The 19,853-nt window shown below is 49.6% G+C and overlaps 1 protein-coding gene across 2 annotated transcripts in view; it reads left to right on the top strand.

The window, feature by feature from the left end:
* Positions 1–15,151: 15,151 nt before the first annotated feature.
* Positions 15,152–19,853, top strand: part of LOC144116042 (organic cation transporter protein-like) — a 179,748-nt gene continuing 175,046 nt past the window's right edge. The window contains exon 1 of one of the 2 annotated variants that reach the window (XM_077650709.1): positions 15,152–15,291. The gene's annotated coding sequence lies outside the window, so the exon portion shown is untranslated. Of the gene's footprint in view, positions 15,292–17,821; positions 18,083–19,853 lie in introns of those variants that run through there. The other variant, XM_077650708.1, reaches the window with a different exon arrangement.

The raw sequence follows: 19,853 nt of genomic DNA, 5'->3' as shown, positions 1-19,853 counted from the left end.
CCCTAAGGCGGAACTTAAGTGCCCCCTCCAATTTTTTTTTTCAGTTTCTCAAGATGTGCAGGTGCGGCCAGAATAATACGGAGCACGCGACAGGCGACACATCAAGGAGAAACTAAAGTCACTGGAAAAGGAAAAGTACCGCCAAGGCGGATTTATAGTGGTGGCGAAGGCTGGGCCGAAAAGTGGTTTAGCGCGACTGCAGCACAACCAGAGGATGGGGGGGCAAACACTCATATAAATAAATGATAAAACTACAAAATTGGAATGTAATCTGCCAATAGAAAAGAAAAAATATATTAGCACCTTGTTTTATGAAAGAGGTAAGTCATTTTATTAAAACCTGGCAAATTTTGTATTTTTGCAACACTCTTCACCTGCCCCCTATTCATGAGTGTGCGGTGCATTACAGCGCGTCTTTGCAGGCCTTGTTTCGATACCCGGCTAACCCGGCCACAGTGGTGGGAGCTTACGAAGCGATCTCTTATCGCCAGCTGTCTGCGATGGCGCGCCTGGTAAAGCGTATAAATTTAGCTCGCTGGTCTCAAAATGCTCCTTTTGCGAAGTTTTCGTCGTCCTTGCACGTCGCTTCTTTGTCACCGTTCGGTAAGATTTGCACCCCGCTGCACCGCTGCGGCAGTTTTCTCGGTTTTGTCGTTTCCTTCGGCGTGCGGCCAGTGCGAAGTCTTTTTCCGTCTTTGCACGCTTCGCGCTCTTCTTTTGAAGCGCTTAGCGCTTCATTTCAAGATGAGCTTGCGGCATGTGAAGAAACGATGCTCCGTGGTACACTGCGACAGCGTGGATAGTACCATTGGTGTCACGCTACACCGATTCCCGCTGGACTTTCACAGGTGTGTCGTCTGCTCTAGGTATGCGCGATAGCTTCGATATGATTTCGCCGGGCTGTTCGCTCGTGTTTCATAGCTGGCTGTAACCCGTTCGTGCGTACTTGGCTTCATGTTTTCGGGGATATTTATGTACAGCCGCGGTCAAAAATACGCGGCCCACGGCTCCGGTGCAAGGAGCGGCTGCGGGGCCGCACCGCGGCGCTGCTACCTCCGTCGGGCTACGTCGGTCGCTGGCTGCGAGGGTGCACAGAGTGACGACAAAGCTTCGCCCTCACTCTCTCCTGGGGACGCAACACGACTGATAATTGTCAAGTGCGGCGTTCTGCTGAAGGGGAGTGCGCGCGGTTCGCCGTTGCCGCCTCGATTCTGCTTCGCTCTCGTATGTCCCGCGCGCCCATGCGTGGTGAGCCTTGGTGCAAGGGCATTACGGTGCTCAAGAAATAGCGCAGAACAAGTTATTGTCGCGTCAGGACCCCGGTCTGTGAACTCGGTGAAGGCCTGTTTTGTTTCTGGTGGTGTGTTACTCGTAATTTCGTTGCAGCAGGAACGTGCTTAGATTTTTTCTAGCTTTGAATTAACAATTTTAAAGGAGCGAGCTCCAGCTACTAATTAGAGTTAACCCGACCAAGCACCGGGCGCTGGAGTGCGGCGTACACGAACGCGAGACGCGCGGAAGTATGGAATGCGAACCGAACTCGGACGCGTCGCAGGCAGACGCGCTTAGTCGAACTGCAGAACGCGCGCCTGCCGTAGCCAGTCTGTGCATAGGGAATACGAGATATCCGAGTTGGCGATGAAAGTCACACGCAGCACGCATTGCAGAGCTCTCTTTCGTACGGACCGTCAGCCGCGAAACAGTTGAACGCTGCACTTAACATTCATCAGCCGTGTGGCGTGCTCAGGGAAGAGTGAGGGCGAAGCTTTGTCGTCACTCTCTACACCCTCGCACTGAGCGCCCGACGCAGGTAGCAGCGCCGCGGTGCGGCCCCGCAGCCGCTCCTTGCGCCGGAGCCGTGGGCCGCGTATTTTTGACCGCGGCTGTACTACACTGCAGGGCACACACTTTCAGTGCTGAGGTGTGCGAAAGCTGGCTTTAACATTGCCTTGCAGATGTAAACGCACCTGCTATATTCTTTCAGCTGAAGAAATTAAATGTGAAGAATAATCCCAGTGTGCTCTATGGTCTGTGTTGATGCGCCTACTTATGTCATGTTATGTTTGCTTCAATTGAAGCTGTCGTAGCATTGTTTTCTATACTTTTCAATTTCCTAACTGACTACGTTCGTGGCACTTCAGGGCTTTTTCCTTCTGCACTGTGACTATTGAGATGATTAGCCAACTTAAACAATACTGCTTGTGCTGCCTGTGACATGTATTTTTTGTTTGTGTGCCAAGGGTGTGCTTTGTGACTGTATTTGTTTGGTTGCTGCAATAAACAATGAATATGAAACTATGAAAACCATACTTGCCGTACACTCTATTGCGAACTGTGCACTTGAGCCAGTGCTTTGTGCATCATACCTTACATCATACATTGCTGTACTCAAAAGCTCTCAAAAGTACTAGCACCAGTATTTGCACTACGAATCATGCATGCTTCGCCAGTGTCTGGAAGTGTTGCTGCCTTTCTATGCTGCCCCTCCTTTACCAGTCACTTTCATTGCGTTCCCAATTGCACATTAACAAGGCCATAACTAGCAGGAACTCGAGCACATTTGACTGGCAAAGGTTGGGGCGCGCTGAAAGGCAGCAACCTTCGAGAGGTACGGGCTCGAAAACGCGGATTCTACAGAAATACTTGTATTTGGGCGTGTTGGTTCATATCTTTTCAGGAGGACACAGGGGCGCAACAAAAACACACGGACATAGAAGTAGACAGGGACGAGCGCTCGTCCCTGTCTACTTCTATGTCCGTGTGTTTTTGTTGCGCCCCTGTGTCCTTCTGAAAAAAAAAATTCTACAGAAAGACCGCTTTATAATTCGCGCCAAAAGCATACGTATGAGTGACGTCATTCTACGTCACGTTTGCGTAGTTTGCCCCCCAAAATCCAGGGGGCGCTGGAGTGCCCATGAGCCGCCATTTTTTGGACCAATGGGCGTCTATGGAGCCTTCGCTACCAGTATACATCTACCTTGGTACCGCTTTCGTTGTCTCTCGCCACCGCCCCGGCGGGCCAGAGCGCGCGCGCTCCCGATTCGTTCTCCGCGGTGACGTGTCATTCCTCGCCGCCGCCCCGGCGGGCCAGAGCGCGCGCGCTCCCGATTCGTTCTCCGCGGTGGCGTGTCATTCCCCGCCATAAATGGTCCGCTCGCTTCTTTTTCGCGGCCGCCGGCACACAGATAATCCGGAGCATTACGCAGCGCTTGCACTTATGCGCCGAGATAAACGTGCACAGCATTGCCAGTCGCGTAGTGACGCTTGTGCAGTTCATCCCTGCGTAGAGACTGCGCGCGGCCGTCGCTTCAGCTGCGCTGGACCAAATATGGCGGCTGGTTGCGGTACTTTTCCCGTTCCAGTGACTTTAGGAGAAACTGCATCTAAGAGCCACCTATCAACGACAGAAAGAAACACTGTTCTCCGCGCGCAGCGTCAGTACCCGCGACCGAGCGCTCCACTCTTTGCTTCAACCCTGGCGTTACGTTTGCTCGAAAGATGCTGATCTGTTCCGAGCAATTCCGCCAGGTGATGCCTTCCTCCAAGCGGCCTGAGTTTATCGCCGATATCCCGCGCCGATTGCCAAGTTGTGTTGCGCTATGAAGCGCCCAGCCTTTTCTTTGCTGCAGGCAAGCAGACTATACGTTAGGCAGCGCCCCCTATATTTTTACAATGCCTGCCGAATGCGGCCGATCCGACCGTCCAACGCCCTCTCCTATCCTCCTTTCCTAATCTCCCCCGTCGGCTAGCCTTGGCGCCTGCTCTACATTTGTGAGGGAGAGTGACCATCTGAGTGGCGCCTGACGACGGAAAACGGACGAAGACAGTTTTTGAAACGTTGCCTCTTTCTTCGTGAGGCGGCGCTCTGCATCCCTCATACTAATCAGGCTGCCTGCCAGGTAGGCGACCGGTCTCGAGGAGCGCGCGCCGCCGCCGCTACTCGAGCCCGGCCGTGTCAGGAATTGACGCGTCATCGAGCGCGCCGTGCGTGGCGCTGCTCATCGTGGAGCCACTGCAGGCGCTGGTTTTAAAAGGGGCCACAGAGAGTGGGGTACAGCAGTGTTAGCTACAAAAGATTGCGGCGACTTGTTCGAATCGTGTATCTATTTTAGCTACAGTGCCGAAACATTCCGTAAGAAGTACTGAAACTTCTTGGCGGAAATGTGAAATCACAGGGCAAAGGTAGTTAGTAATAGGTTTGCTATATTGGTTTGTGTTTCATTCATGTTTAGTAACGAATATGAGAGAAGAAAAAAAGAACACGTTAAATGTCGTAAATCCTCACGAGAAGGCATTTTTCTAAACTAGCAAGTATCAACAGTTTCAAGCCGTCTCTCTAGTTTTCCCAGGTAAGCTGTCATCGGTACGACATTGTTTTTCTCTGTTTGTGGCATCTGTCCGCAACAATTGTTTTGAACGCGCATTCTATTCTCAAATGCATCTCGCCGCAAGTGATGCCAAAGCACTTCCTGGCTGCCAGGTTACCGGCTTATCCTCAGTTTTATAATTATGCGATGATGAGATTTATTTGTCGTAGTATTCTGCTTAGCAGCGATTGCGTGTTCAACCCAAGACCGTGGTGGCCTCATTTTGGTAAACAGTGAATGGAAAAACGCTCGTGTATTGACACTTAAGCACACGTTAATCTGCAGGCCTGCATTATGACACGCCTCGAATACGGCATGCCCCAATTAATCAACCTATTATCGCCTAAAATGTTTGAATAAGGTTGTACACATGTAGTAAAGGCGTGCGTGCCATGGTGCTTCGGCAAATACAACACGCTGCCTCGACGAGAACACGATGCGCTACAGAAATTTTAGTAGAGAAGGGCATTCTTGGCCAGCACCTCACACTTTGTGTGATACTGTGCGTTTTGTGAGTATTGTTGCTATAATAACATACGCGCGTCGTTGCTAAATAGTCGCTTATCAATTTTCACGAGAAATAATGTAACATGCAGCAGTAGTGGATGTTTCATGCTTCAAAGACGCGGTGCTTTCCGAAAAGATGTTTTTGCGTTGCTAATTTGAGCTCGTGTGCAGCGTATGCAGTGGCTCAGGTTTTCGCGTCCGTTGAGGTCAGTGCACTCGTCGGCCATGTAACAAAGCTCCTTAAGCATCAAAACAGGGGTTTGCTCTGTTTTCAAGAGTTCAGTTCTTCACCATTGCCGCTTCCAAATAGTCGGCTGAATTCCTTGCAGAAAGGTCATGGAGATTTGTGGGTCTTCCCCTGAAGCACTGCTAGATCAAGATTCACAATGGCAAACGTACTGAACTTCCTACCACGTGGAAGTCTTGGTTACTTTCACCACAAACCAGCTATGAACGATGTGCCCTTTCGGGTATCTGCTCTTCTTCCTGCGCTATTAAATAAAATTTCTCGTCGGGTGTAAAAAAACATTGGCAACTTAGGGAGGCAAGAGGGGGGGGGGGGAGCTTCGGAAAAACCAGCGCCTCCTCTATGTTTAGAAATAGAGGACGCGCTGGGAAAAACAGTTAAGGGGTGCGTACGTAGGAAACTCACTTTCGGCGACTCACTGTACGGACGTTCTGCTCGGTGCTGACGGCAACAAACGGCTGTGAAAGCGATACGAAAATGAAAAAGCGCGGATAGAAGAAGAGGCAAATAAAACAAAAATCATGTCCGGTTCAGGACGTGGTCAGACGCAGTCATCGTAACATCGATGAGTCAGCGCGACCAAACCGAATTTTCATACCGACCGGTTCAGTAACTGCTCGAGATAAGATACGTGTTCACGTCTTCAGCTTCAACGCTTGGAAGCTAGCTTTTACCTCGTATTCCTTGCTTCTTTTCCTAAGGTGATACAGTGCAGTCTGCGGGATTCCATTTTTCGGTGCACGATGCGTTACTGCTGTGGGCGATCGTGCAGGTCGATGACAGACAGCATCGATGCTAATGTCTCGTTTCACGAGATTCCCAGTGACGATGTGCTGCGTGCGCAATGGCTGAAAGTGATAGGACGCAAGGACTGGCCACCCAACTACGCGCCGTCTCGCTCCACCGTCTGCAGCAAGCATTTTCTACCTGAGGACTTCAGAGAGGGCTGCAAGAGGCGCACACTGAAAAAAGGGTCGGTTCCGAGTATTCTCACCTCATGTGCCCCGCAAATGAAAGCAGCGAGCTCGCCTGGAAGCTGCAGTTATATTCCGGCCAAACGTCTGTCAGAGGCGGGACACGAACTCGACGAGGACGGCGCAGCAGTCAAAAAGCCTCGCAAGGAACAGCTCCAAACCTCTTGTGATGAGCTCTCTGTTGATGCTGCGGGAGGCACGTTTGGTGGTCCTGTTCCTTACATCACCGGTGACCATATGGATGTAACCAGCTCTGTCGCCTCTTCAGTACCATCCTTGCACAACATCTCACAGGATTTTACGCCGACGGCTGAAGGAGCGTCTACAGAGCCAGGAACAATCAACGCTGTGACCGTAGTTACACCTAGCGCAGAAATGACCAGTTCGGCATATGTATCTCGGCAACACAACCATGCACACCCGAGCCTGTTGGTCGTGGGATCACCTTCTGTGAACGCGCTTTTGAAACCTACCACTTCTCTCATCCCTGCATCCCACCCGCAAGCGATGTATACTGCAACAAAGGCGCTTTCACTGCCTGGCAGTGGTCGGAGGGACGCCAACAGTGTCCGTGCGCCGAAACGTAACACCGTTACTGAAAAGAAGTTACAGCTGTCAGATGGACCCCATCAAAACAAGTTTCAGAATCGTCGTGGAACGCAGGAAATGGAAACGAAAAGAAAGAGCCCTTCTACAAAAGATAAACACCCTTACGCAAACGATGGTGCGTTACAAGGAAGAGGTGCGCAAGTTGAAAGAAGATTCTGGAGTGAGCGCATTCTTGAGAATTGTAGAAGCTTCCATGGAAAACGATCTGCAAGCGTCATTTATGCACATCTAGTGAATAACTACGGACAAAAACGGCCGTCATGGTCGGAAGCGACAATCAGATATTCCACCATCCTCCGCAACCTCTCTGCAAAGGCATACGAATACCTGCGGTCAGAATGCCTCCTTCGTTTGCCTTGCCGGAGCACTTTGCAAAAGTACCTTGGATTCACAGCCGGACAAGTCGGTTTCAGTACTGTCGTAAGCTGCAGGCTGGAGGCAGAATTGCTTTGCTGACCCTAACTGCTCCTCAGGCAAGAGCATGCCGCTTAATAGTTGATGAAATGCGAATCAAGGAACGGCTGCTGTATCATAAGCAGCGTGACGCTTTTTTGGGAGAAGTCGACATGAGCCCAGAATTACAGCACTTGGTGGGCACCGAAAATTATGAACATGCCAACAGTTTGCTATGTTTTTTGCTCTGTGGTCTTAGCGCACGCTTTAAGATTCCTGTCGCCTATTTCTTCACGAAAGTTAGCACCGGAGTCCAGGTTGCTGAGACCATGACGTACGTCATCAAGAAAACTGAAGAAATTGGTTTTGAGATCGTGCGCTTGGTGACAGACAACCATAAAAGCTATGTCGCTGCAATGGGCATCCTCTGCAAAGGGTCTCCCACGGCCATTGCTCCACACCCTTTGGACGAGTCCAGGCACATTTTCCTTGCATTCGACCAGAGCCACATCATAAAGAATGTAAGGTCGCAGTTCCTGGCAAAGGATATGGGGGGCAACAAACAAATTACAGCCACACCGCTGAAGAAGCTCTACAAATGCAGCGAGGCTCAACAGTGAAGCCGGTGAGGTTCTTCACGCGTCGCCACTTGTACCCGTCCAACATCGAGAAGCTGAGCGTAAAGACTGCTGTACAGATTTTTTCCCCTCTGGTTACAGCAGCCCTGATGTGGAGTTCGCTGACCATTCCGCGAACTCGTTGGTCTTGTGTCCGCAAGGAAGGCCGCTCCAGTGGGGTCGGAAGTCCCCAACAAAGGAGCCCGTCCCGTCCCTGCCTCCCCTTCGTGCAGCGGACGTCCTCGTTTACGCCACGCCGTCACGGGGATGACCCGCCAGGAAAAACGCTAACCATGTACAGCTGTCGGCATGTGGTTGTTAAGGGGCTGACGAGGTTTCGGGGGCGCACAAGATACGGCTGAGTATTAGCCGAGTGACCGGAAACCAACTATTCCCGTAACGACTGTGCTCGTCTCGTGCGGTGTATTCTGTAAACACTTTAGGGATCGTTTTGTCGCGTGTGCGAAAGAAAGTGGTAACGGCTGGGCCGTGGGTGCCGTGGGAGAGGGAGGTCGCGTTTGTGCTGTTTGTCTATTTGATTGCAACCTCTCCTTTCCCAAATGTTTAATCAGCACTCTTTCCCCAATCTGTGATTAGTTGGCGGAAATCCTTATTTTCCTTTCCCTGACCCCTGATTGGCGAGATGGGTCGTCTGTTATCTTATTGGTTGCTGTCCCCGATAAGGGCGGAGACAGAGGATTTAAAACCAAGCGCTCTGGGTTGAGCGGGGGCTGAATTCGTCTGATCCACGATTTAGTCAAGTAAATAGTTTTCTCCTTGCTTTGTTTCTTCTCATTTTTTTTACCTATGTTGTAAATAAATAGTTAACCTTCTCCTCTCCTTGAGTAATGTGAATGTTTGCGAGCAGAACCACCGGGTCATCAAGAAACCCCGATTTCATCATCAAGTAGTTTCCTCTCATCGCCACCGGAAGGGGAAACTCAACTGGCGCAGTCGACACAGGATCGCAACTGGCGCAGTCGACACAGGATCGCAACTTCTTTCTACTCAAGGCACTGGACGGAAGGCGAGAAGAACAAGTCGGTGGACAAGCTGTTTGTCCTAAAGGAGAAAACGTGAAGCTGCGTCGAAAGACTGACGTCGAAAGCTTCAGGATCACGGGTCGAGTTCGAGAGGACGTCGGAGGCTCAAGTTAGCTAGGAGCTGAAGGAGCCGGGCAACAACAAGCCATTGAGGGTTCGAGTCAGCGAGCTGCTGAAAAGAACCAGGCGTCCACATCGAACGGGTTCGAGTCAGCGAGCTGCTGAAAAGTAACCAGGCGACTAAGTCAAGCCAGTCGAACGAGGCAGAAGTCAGCGAGCTGCTGAGAGATCCAGAGCTCAAGTCGTCCGCATCGAGAGCCTGTCGTCATCACTGAGGACGACGAGATCACCGGGGCAGAGAGCAACCAGTAAGGTGGGATACCTTTCTGCTTTCTCCGAATTCACCATGTCGGTGTAGTGTTAGTGGTAGAAACGATAGCACGGAAAACGAGATGGCTGCCGTACGGTATGATCAGGAGGGCAGGATGCGACGTGTTGAGCAGGAGGAGGCTGAACAGCTGAGTGAAATTGAAAATTTGAAACTCCAAATTGAACTAGAAAAGAAAAAACTTGCACAGATGCAATTAAAATTACTACAGGAGGCGAAAGTCGATAGCGAGATCTTATTCGCATCAGTTCAATGTTTTGTCTGCATGAAATTTGGGCATTCGATGATTGAGTGTTCGAAAAAGCAAGAACAAGATATTCCCGCGGTGAGGAGAGAGGTGTGCGAGCTAGTAGCTCAGGTGGAGGTACTGGCGCCTGATAAACCAAGTTCCCAGTCGGAGATGGCTGTTGATAAGGTCAGTCAACCAGATAGGGTAGACGATCTGGCATGCCGCAACTTGGAATCCGAAGGTCAAAATTCTGAAGCCTGTGTGGATTCAGGGACCGAAATTACAAAATGGCAGTGTGCGGTTCTCCAAAGAGCACAAGCTGATCTAACGTTGTGTGCCGTGCCAGAACAGATCGCTGAAGGCATAGAGGCGTTAGTCACACCTGTGAAGCACGCGCTGTCAGAGCGAGCAGATATAGAGCACACCCAGGAGGCGCAGAAGTGTACTTCTCGCAAACAAGCGTTCAGCATTGTGCAAGATCTGGTCGGAGCTAACTCTGAAGCAGCGGGAACGCGCGAGGAAGAGGTAAATCAGGATATGATAGCGGGCACACTCCTTGCAGGTGATGGTAAGCTAGCTGCCATAGATGAGTTGGTTATCCAGCTGGAGCTTATACTGTGCGCAGCGACAGCCGATGTAGCTGTAGGTGTAGGGAAGTTGATAACACTTGAGACGCCCGCGCTGCTAGAGCAGCCAGAAAAGGTGCAGCTGCAGGAAGAAAATGAGAAAGCTGATGTCAAAGAGCATTTCAAAATTCTGTGCGAATCCGTTAATGACAAACCTGAGGCTTCAGTAGAGCTTAAAGCAGATTCGGAAGCTGCAAATGTCTCTGCAGCAGATTGGGAGTTAACAGCGACAACTGCAAAGAGTTTCACAGCAGGTAGGGAACTCGGAGATCCGGAAACTGCATTCATCCCTGTAAGTCTAAACATGAAGCATGATACCTCATTACCAGAAGTGCGGAACCAAGCTGGTCAAGGTAATTGTGGGGCAAGAATGCTTGAGGAGATGGTTTTTCTTCATGAGAACATCGGCTGCAAGCTCTGCAAACAGCTAGCCTCACCTGAAACCCGATGTGAAGCTGCATGTGAAGTAGCAGATCTGAGAACTATCCCAACTGTGAAATTCAAAGAGGCAGAGAACGCAGACACGATGGCAGCAGCAATCTTGGTAGAATGCAGGGAGCTGGTGAGCTTTGTTGCTTTTGATGAAAACGACGATGTAGACCCGATAACGGCGGTAGCCTTCACAACCGGCGCCGTGCCGGATAAATTGGAATTTTGGTCCAATCTTGTGGACAAAGCTAAAAGGAAACATCTAATTTTTCGAGACGTAGGTGGCTAGAAATCATTCTGCCAATTTTGTGCACCGATCTGACATGGGGGATTATGGAATGTGCAGATTGGTGTCCTAACCTTGTGTGCACGGAACGTGTTGAGGCTGTGTATGTGTGTGCGCAGTGCTGCTTGGAACCTTGTGGCCGGACTTTAATGTCACACTGACAGCAAGTGTCCGCGTGACATTCTTGGTTGGGAGGTGTGGAGTTCGCTGACCATTCCGCGAACTCGTTGGTCTTGTGTCCGCAAGGAAGGCCGCTCCAATGGGGTCGGAAGTCCCCAACAAAGGAGCCCGTCCCGTCCCTGCCTCCCCTTCGTGCAGCGGACGTCCTCGTTTACGACACGCCGTCACGGGGATGACCCGCCAGGAAAAACGCTAACCATGTACAGCTGTCGACATGTGGTTGTTAAGGGGCTGACGAGGTTTCGGGGGCGCACAAGATACGGCTGAGTATTAGCCGAGTGACCGGAAACCCACTATTCCCGTAACGACTGTGTTCGTCTCGTGCGGTGTATACTGTAAACACTTTAGGGATCGTTTTGTCGCGTGTGCGAAAGAAAGTGGTAACGGCTGGGCCGTGGGTGCCGTGGGAGAGGGATGTCGCGTTTGTGCTGTTTGTCTATTTGATTGCAACCTCTCTTTTCCCAAATGTTTAATCAGCACTCTTTCCCCAATCTGTGATTAGTTGGCGGAAATCCTTATTTTCCTTTCCCTGACCCCTGATTGGCGAGATGGGTCGTCTGTTATCTTATTGGTTGCTGTCCCCGATAAGGGCGGAGACAGAGGGTTTAAAACCAAGCGCTCTGGGTTGAGCGGGGGCTGAATTCGTCTGATCCACGATTTAGTCGTGTAAATAGTTTTCTCCTTGCTTTGTTTCTTCTCATTTTTTTACCTATGTTGTAAATAAATAGTTAACCTTCTCCTCTCCTTGAGTAATGTGAATGTTTGCGAGTAGAACCACCGGGTCATCAAGAAACCCCGATTTCATCATCAAGTAGTTTCCTCTCATCGCCACCGGAAGGGGAAACTCAACTGGCACAGTCGACACAGGATCGCAACTGGCGCAGTCGACACGATCGCAACTCCTGGAATACATGAAAAATCAGGCCGGACACACATGCGATGCGGAGTTCGTGTTATTGGGCCCAACGGTCGAATTCATGCTGTTAATGCGCCGATGGTTTGTCTTCATGGATGTTAGCAATACAGCGCAACACATTCACAAGAACGACCGGACATCCGACCGTTCACCGACGCCGAGGACCCGAGACTAGAATGGCTCGAGCACGACTTCATTTCTTACCTGTCGAGGCTGAAAGAAGAAAGCAGCCAAGAGAGCTACCTCAGCAATGAGACACACCACGCACTCTTGCTCACCACCCAATGGAATGTGGAGTGCATACGTTTTTTATTGAAGGACAAGGGCTTCAAATTTGTGCTCACTCGAAAGTTTTCCAGTGATTCAATTGAGGCATTATTCGGATTTTTGCGAAGGTCCGCTAGTTGCAACGAAACTATGGATGTGGCCAGTGCAATATCAGGACTGGAAAAGATGCTAAAAACAGGCATCGTGTCTTCCTCGATGTCAAGCAATGTGAACTGCTCTACATCATTCTGCAGTGTTACTGCCATTTCTGCTAAAGTGACCCCCAACAGTTGTTCGACAAAAGCTTTTTTCCCCACTGCCGCCGAGGAAAAACTATTGCAACTGTGGATATCTCCAAGTCAGCGCCTTCCGGATCCAGAGTTAGCCAGCATCTCGATGATTGGCGGATACATCGTTCGAGTTATAACAGAAAACTGGAGCTGCGAACGCTGAATTCAACTTGTACAAAAGCCAGTCGGAGGCTCACCGATCGACTGCCTCATCAAATACCAAGATCGTGGAGGGCTGAAATACCCTACAAAGGAACTTGTTTCTGTGTTGATGGCGCTTAAGGCCTTTTTGAACGTTGTGCTGCAACACAGAAAGGCCATTAAGCCACTCAGAATGAGCGTCGAACACGCCGTTAAAGTTTTAATGAAGGCTCCTGCGCTGGTGTGTGACAACGAAGGCCTTGCTCACAGAAGAATGTTTTTAGAGCTTTTGTGCACGAAGTTTATTAGGCCCCTCCTTAGCAACCATGCCCTTGATATTACGGACCAGAAGTCTGTGGCCAAATTATACGCGAAAAAGCCACTCTCACGCAAGTGCTCAAACTGTGACTATATGTGATGTTGAGGGTGCATGGATGTTGGTAAAGGTGGCATCACTTTTATTGCTGAGTCCGGCCAGCCATATATAAGAGCTAGATGATGGAGCTGGCCCAGTACAGAGAGATAGCTGCGGCTCCATCCGGGCGTTAGGTGAGTTTTGTTTCGTTCGCTACTGCGATTCGCTCGCGTACGAGGTGCTTCGTCCTGCTCCCGTGTACGAAAGTGGTTGTCCTACACTGAAAATTTCGTTTGACTGTAAATGAAAGTTAATAGACAGAAGTTCTGTAAGCGTAAATGGCTGTAGATTCAAAGAGTTGTAATTTATATAGCATCAGACACATGCAAAGTCTTGCATATGTTAATACTGTATATAGTTGTAAATATATGTGAATAAACGTACGTAAACACCACCTTCTTTTATACATTCTATGCCGTGAATTCTTCAGCTCCACATAGATAACCTTAAAAACTCCCAGACTTCACGCAAAACTGAAAGCAGCAGACGTAAGGCAGATAATTAAATGGTGCCCTTTTACTGCTGCTACGATGACAACAGTTTGTCAGCTTCGCGGACCACATCATTTACCCGCACAAAACAATTTTCTTTAACAATGCGGCCACGAAACGAAGTAAAGTAACAGCTTGCAACGCTTTATTCGTCTGCAAGGAACAGCAAATATTCAGGGAGGGGGGGGGGGCACTTTGTTGACCGAAAGTGCGGTGAGGCGAAAACCTTTTGCGCGGTGTTGCTGCTTGTGTCGCTGATGTGTGGTGGAGATGTTGATTAAAGAGTGCGCAATTGTTTATGAATTTTCGAATATCTTTACTTGAATGTAACGTAATCAGCAGGGTGAATGTCTGCTTCTAGGACATATTTCTAGCTGGGGGCAAATTTTGGAGTGGCCTAGGCCAAATTTGGAGGTCACTATCGTGTTTGTCGTTGTGAAATTAGGTTGAAAATCGATTTTGGTCCAAATTTTTCGAATTCGTATTTCGGGGGTGGGGAGGTCAAATTTGGAGGTCACCATCGTGTTGGCCGTAGTGACATTAGGTTGGACATAGATTTGGTCCAAATCGGCCTTGCAGTTATAAGCCTATAGTTGCTTTCGTATTAATAAGTGGCGCAAACACTCCAAGCAGCGCCTAAAATATGCCAGCCGCAATCGTCAAGTGATCAGCGGCGCGAACGCCTAGCCCGCCTCTGCGAACAGCGAGCAAAGCTCCAGCCGCTGGCGCTGGAAGAAGCGCCGCGCCGCGGATGAAACGAGAGCTACACAAGAAGGCGTACGAAGCCAGAATCTGACAGACGCATGGGGTAGGAGAGGGGCAGAGCGATAACCAGAATGCCAAGAGCGCGCGCCTATACCTAAGCATGACGCAAAAAGTCCAACCATCTGGGTAGCGCCACAGCGCGGCAACTAACTGAAGTGAGCCGTACCGGCGGCTCCCATTGCGAAGCGGGCGATTCGGCTGGCATTGTAAAAATAGAGGAGGCGCTGCGTTAGGCCTGCGGCAAAAAAGTGGGTCCGAGCCCCCGGCGCCTCTCTGCGCGTGCCGACACGCATAGTTCCCGACGCTCATGCTAGGTAGCGTGCATGAGCAGTCCTCCGTGAAGTCACTGGAACGGTGACTTTAGTTTTCCGCAGCTCTGTGACCGTTCCTGTGCTCCGTATTATTCTGGCCGCACCTGTACGTGGACCATAAAAATTTTCATAACCTCACTTATACACATAAGACGGCGACTATTGAATGACACCCTTCAGACGTTTTCTGTCCATACCAAGGTCCCGATAGTTTAACGCAGTAAGGTATTTAAATGTTTTTTTTTTTCGTGTAGGCAGCGAAGTAACGCTGCGTGCAATGAGGCCTGCATTATGTAGTGCTCCTGATAAATTCAAACACGCGCTGTTCTCCAACGCGCACCAAAATTCCGGCACAGGAGCGTTTTCACGTTTAGCCTCCCTCGAATGCGGCCTGCACGGCCAAGGTAGAAACCGCCAACACGTGCACTGCACTTGAAAGGTGTAGCCAGTGAGCCTCCATCTTGGCGCGTGTAATTCCTGGAACAGCTCCCATAATCCACGACGCGGTGCACCGACTTGTGCACACTTTCCGCCATTCCGCAAGATTAGCTGGCCACCACTGCACTTCGAAGCGACCAGATAGGAAACAAACATTAAAAGCCAAGAGGCCAACGTCGTATCCGACCGAGATTGGGCGCGCGTGCCCAGTCGTTTGACAGCTTGAGGCGTGTCCCGCTTGCAGCACACGCCAACGTCGACGAGGACCACATCCTCATTCACGCTTTCCGCGCGGCTCGAGTGGTCGGTATTCTTGGCGGTGGCGACAAGTGGGCATCGGCAGCTCATCGGCGACGTTGCAAGTGAGGCGTCTTTTCGTTCTTACTTCCACGCGCTCCGCGCAGACAAGGAAGGTGCAGCATAAAAACAAGCAAGATTGCCGCCAATAGGTTCTTATTAACCAAGGTATTGTTTAGACAACTCTTTCTTTAACTGCCGTTAATTTTACAAGTTGCTTTCGAAGCCGGAATATACCGTTCTGACCAATGTTTGCAATAAGGGTTAATTACTCATCAGCACTCACTCGAACGCCGCATGTGGCTACAAAGGAATGCTACGCAGCTTTTGCAGAAATCAAGAGTTGGACGAAAACTCGTCTGGTCGGGGTGAATCATAAAACGTGACATTGAAGACGCCGACCAGAACGAAGAAAAGAACACAGAAAAGACGTTTCGGCTCCGATACGGGAGCCTCGTTCACAGTAAAAAAACGAGAAGCGGGTGCGCGAGCTTATGTATGCTTCAAAAGGGGGCGCAGGGGGCGTGCGTAAGCGCCCCCTTTTCAAGCATACATAAGTTCGCGCACCCGCTTCTCGTTTTTTTACTGTGAACAAGGCTCCCGTATGGGAGCCGAAAAGTCTTTTCTGTGTTCTTTCCTTTGTTGTGGTCGGCGTCTTCAATGTCACGTTTTATAGCTTTTGCAGAAACTTTGTATTTGGGGAAAAATTCTTCTCGATCCGCCCTTCGAACCCGGGATCACCGACTGACCAAAGCTACTCGGAGACGGTAGGAAGAGAGCAAGTTGAGGAACAACTCGAAGTGATAATTACTACCTTGTTACAAATCTACTACAGCTTGGAGGATACTGACTAATGTTTGCTTGAGCGTTCTAGGAGGAAACCTTTATTGCTTCTTTCGCTTGTGTGTCATCACGAAACGAAATCTACGGCAGTGAGGAACAATTTGGTGTCAGCAGTGGCAGAGGAATGGTTCCGGGGAAGGATATATATCAACGAGCAACGACTCTTAGATTTCTGAATAGTTGAACTCAACTGGACTATCGAAACTGTGTAAATTTTTAGAGCATTTTGTTTATATGTGTTGACACTTAAGCTTTAAGGAAGGAACGCATAGCAGCAAACAGGATATTCGTCATAATTCACCGCGCAGGTACATGTGGATTCTTTAAAAGTGGTTATATCAGGTGATCATTTCAAGGTGTCCTGACACATTGCCTGTCTGCCCCTAGTTCTATCCGCGGCCCTCCTGGCTCATCTCTTTGAGATCGGGTAGGTCAGGTCCTTGATGCCGACTTGATCTTCATCGGCGGCAGTGTGCAGGGGAGTATGGTAGTTCTGCTTGTCGAACTTTTCCTACGAAGGGTTACGTGAGTGGTACTTCGAGAAAGCGCTGGAAATCTTTTGCCTTTTGCTATGCGAGCGCCGCATTTGGTCGAAGAAATGGGCAATGTCTACCGCTTACACACAATGAGCGCTCACGTCACGGGTTCTAACGATCAGCAGGCGCGGCGAAAAGATATGAAGTTGTAAAATAATGTCATTTTCAAGCGAAGAAGCGCGAGAGACAGAGCAGGAGGGAAGGGTTTACAGACCAGTTTGACAGCGAGCTCGACTGGAGGAGAGGAAGCGGCGAAATAAACGGTCACTTGCGGCAGGGATCTCGCGGTACTCTGAGGGCTAAACATCTTCATGCATAAAGAGAGAAGCGTGCTTCCGGAGTGGGACTTCTAGTGCAAAGTTAAAAGAGGCTGGAATGAGGCGCGAACTGCGGTGATGGACAGAACGCAATATTTACCAGTTTTACGCGCGGCTATTGCAAGAACGAGCATTTGTCATGTTTCTGCCTAAAGTGTCCTGCGAAGTGCAAATCCATAAATCGGTAGTGCAGCGTCGCCACACCGCTATCATCGGCGCTACGTCTTCTGCCTCGTAGCAAGCGCCTGCTGCAATATCACGCGCACAGCTTCTTGGCCTCTTCCGCCGACGGACACGCCCTGTAACTTGTAGGAGAAAATTCCCGGTAATATGCGCGTACATGGATGTCGCGCTGCACGTTTGAGGAAGAAAGCGCTTTATTCCTGCCCGGTGGCAATTAGACAAATGTAAGTAAGGGGGCTAGTTGGTTTTCCGTAATTCGGTAAGAAGGATGGGCTTACTTTGCGACAAGGTTGTGTACACGGTGGAAAGAACACGGCTTGTCTCTTCTCTTGTCCCAAATTCAGTGCGCAGAAATATGAAACACAAACAAAACCTGTTCAACAGACTTGCAACATTCGTTTGTTTAAAAGAGCACAGCTCTGTTTCCCCACTTTTTCATTACTCGGTCTGTATCTCAAAGCACGGATGAATTTTGGGGGTAGAATTATGGCTGTCGCTCTTGAGCTTCCTATACAAAGCCTGAGGAGTGCCAGCTAACTTCAATGGGCGATGCGTAAGCGACACCTCACTGAGCGGCCACTGGTGTCCGACAAGACTGTCTCAAGAATCCCCTTCGCACAAAGAAGCGTGCTCCTTATCGTTGCCACCAGACGATTAGAGGTGCTCTGAGTGTGGCGGGGCCGGCCATAATTCCTTATCAAAGAAAACAGAGCCGCCGCACTTCGTCTTCCGACCTTCTTCCACGCTTCTGCCGAGTCAAGAGGTGCTGTCGCAAGTTTCTCGCGTCTCGTCATGCACCGGCGCCCGTATAGAGCGTTGTGAGGCAGGTGTGGCCACCTAATCTTCGACTGGGCTCGACACTTGCGGTCCAAAGGCGCTCACGCTTTGTGGCTTCGCAATATTGGATTCCTGCGAGAAAGTCGCGAAAGGTGGACCAAGGAATCTCCTCAAATCAGCCAACCCCTGTCGTCACGACTGTAAGTCCCGGGTGCCATAGCTGCATCACAGCACGCGTTCACGCGGTTCGCTGCATGCTTATTTCTTTCCCAGGGAGGTCTTTTCAAAAACAGCAGAGAAGCATTGCCACTCCTTCTACTTGTACACATAAGCACAGCGATGCATTTATCTCGTTTTTGCGTAGCAATCATTGCTGAACTTTCTTCAAGACAGGTGCCTTGTTGCCTTCCTCTGGAGGAAGGCCTCTTCGCCGCCACCCACAGAGTGTTGCGCTGCGGGTGGCGACGAAGAAAGGTCAAGAAAGCAGTTTTTTTTTACTACTTGTCGCAAATGTTTTTTCGTCGCACCCGTCTCGGTTGCCCATTTGCTTTTCCTTGAGAACTTACAGGGGGACTCAGCCAAGCTTTCAACCAGAGAATTGTTCGAGAACTAATAATTGGCCATCAACTTACGAAGAAAAACGATTGAATAAACAAACGAAAGAAGACATCGTCTAACTGCCGGTCAACGCTCGAAATACATTTGTACTTTTTTGTGTTTTTCGACTGTGGCATGAAGCCAGATTTTTTCTTTATTGAATGCAAAACACCGTTTTTTGCCGGCCACGCCTGTGCAGTATAATTAGAGGTCGTAATATGCAGCATTACACTTCCAATTCACTTTTCCTGTTTGCCGATAGTCATAACCGTCATTGATGCAGAACCAGCGACTGACCATGATTTCCTGCAGATATCAGCTCTGAGGCCACAAGCGGTAGATACCGAAGGAGCATACGGTTGAAGAAAAAAGTGGGGAAAAATGCTGCAGAATATTATCTCATCCAGCAGTGCTGTAATACTGTGCTGAAAATATAATGAGTAAAACTCAGGAGAATACATATAAGCGCCTATTAGGTGCGATCTTTCGGGCACAAGTACACACCACGCGAATTCTTCCGGGAGAGACAGCTTATCAACCGTGCTAGCTCCGAATGGTTTTATGGCGATCTATGACGTGAACCTTCCAGAGTCTAAATATTCCAATCAACACAGGAAATGGCACAGAGACCTTTATATGTTTTTGTAAATAGGGAAGTCAAAATGCAAATGTTGCATTGACGGATTTTTTCAATATAGTCCGTTGGAAGACATTCCGAAAGAGGGACCTTCACGGCAAGGAACAAAGCAGTGGTCAATAGCTTCACACTGATGAAAAGAAAGAAGTTCCTAGACCACAGCACGCACAAACGACTCCTCTACGTGAACGGCAGGCACCATAATACGACCCAGAACGAAGAATACGGTACAGCGCTTGCGTCTTTCGTGGTTGTCGTCCTGCGATCGCACTGCAGTTGGAAAGAAAAATTAAGTAATCGTTGTATTCTTTTCAAACACATCATTAACGCGCAGTGAGACTTTAGTAGGTAGAGGTAACTCATGCAGGTTAGCAAGAACACTTTTTCTTCAGTCAAAATACTGGTTGGTTTGGTTTCTGGGTGTTTAACGTCCCAAAGCGACTCAGGCTATGAGAGACGCCGTAGTGAAGGGCTCCGGAAATTTCGACTACCTGGGGTTTTTTAACGTGCACTGACATCGCACAGTACACGAGCCTCTAGAATTTCGCCCCCATCGAAATTCGACCGCCGCGGCCGGGATCGAACCTGCGTCTTTTGGGCCAGCAGCCGAGCGCCGTAACCGCTCTGCCACCGTGGCGGCTTTAAAATACTGATATGCCACATACAATTCTATGCATTCTCATCAAGGACTCTTCAATAAGACTGCCGATACACGCTTGCTGATAATTCACCGTTAG

The sequence above is a fragment of the Amblyomma americanum genome, chromosome 1 (assembly GCF_052857255.1).
Source record: "Amblyomma americanum isolate KBUSLIRL-KWMA chromosome 1, ASM5285725v1, whole genome shotgun sequence".
Lineage (NCBI taxonomy): Eukaryota > Metazoa > Arthropoda > Arachnida > Ixodida > Ixodidae > Amblyomma > Amblyomma americanum.
This window is presented reverse-complemented; position numbering and strand designations above follow the sequence as displayed.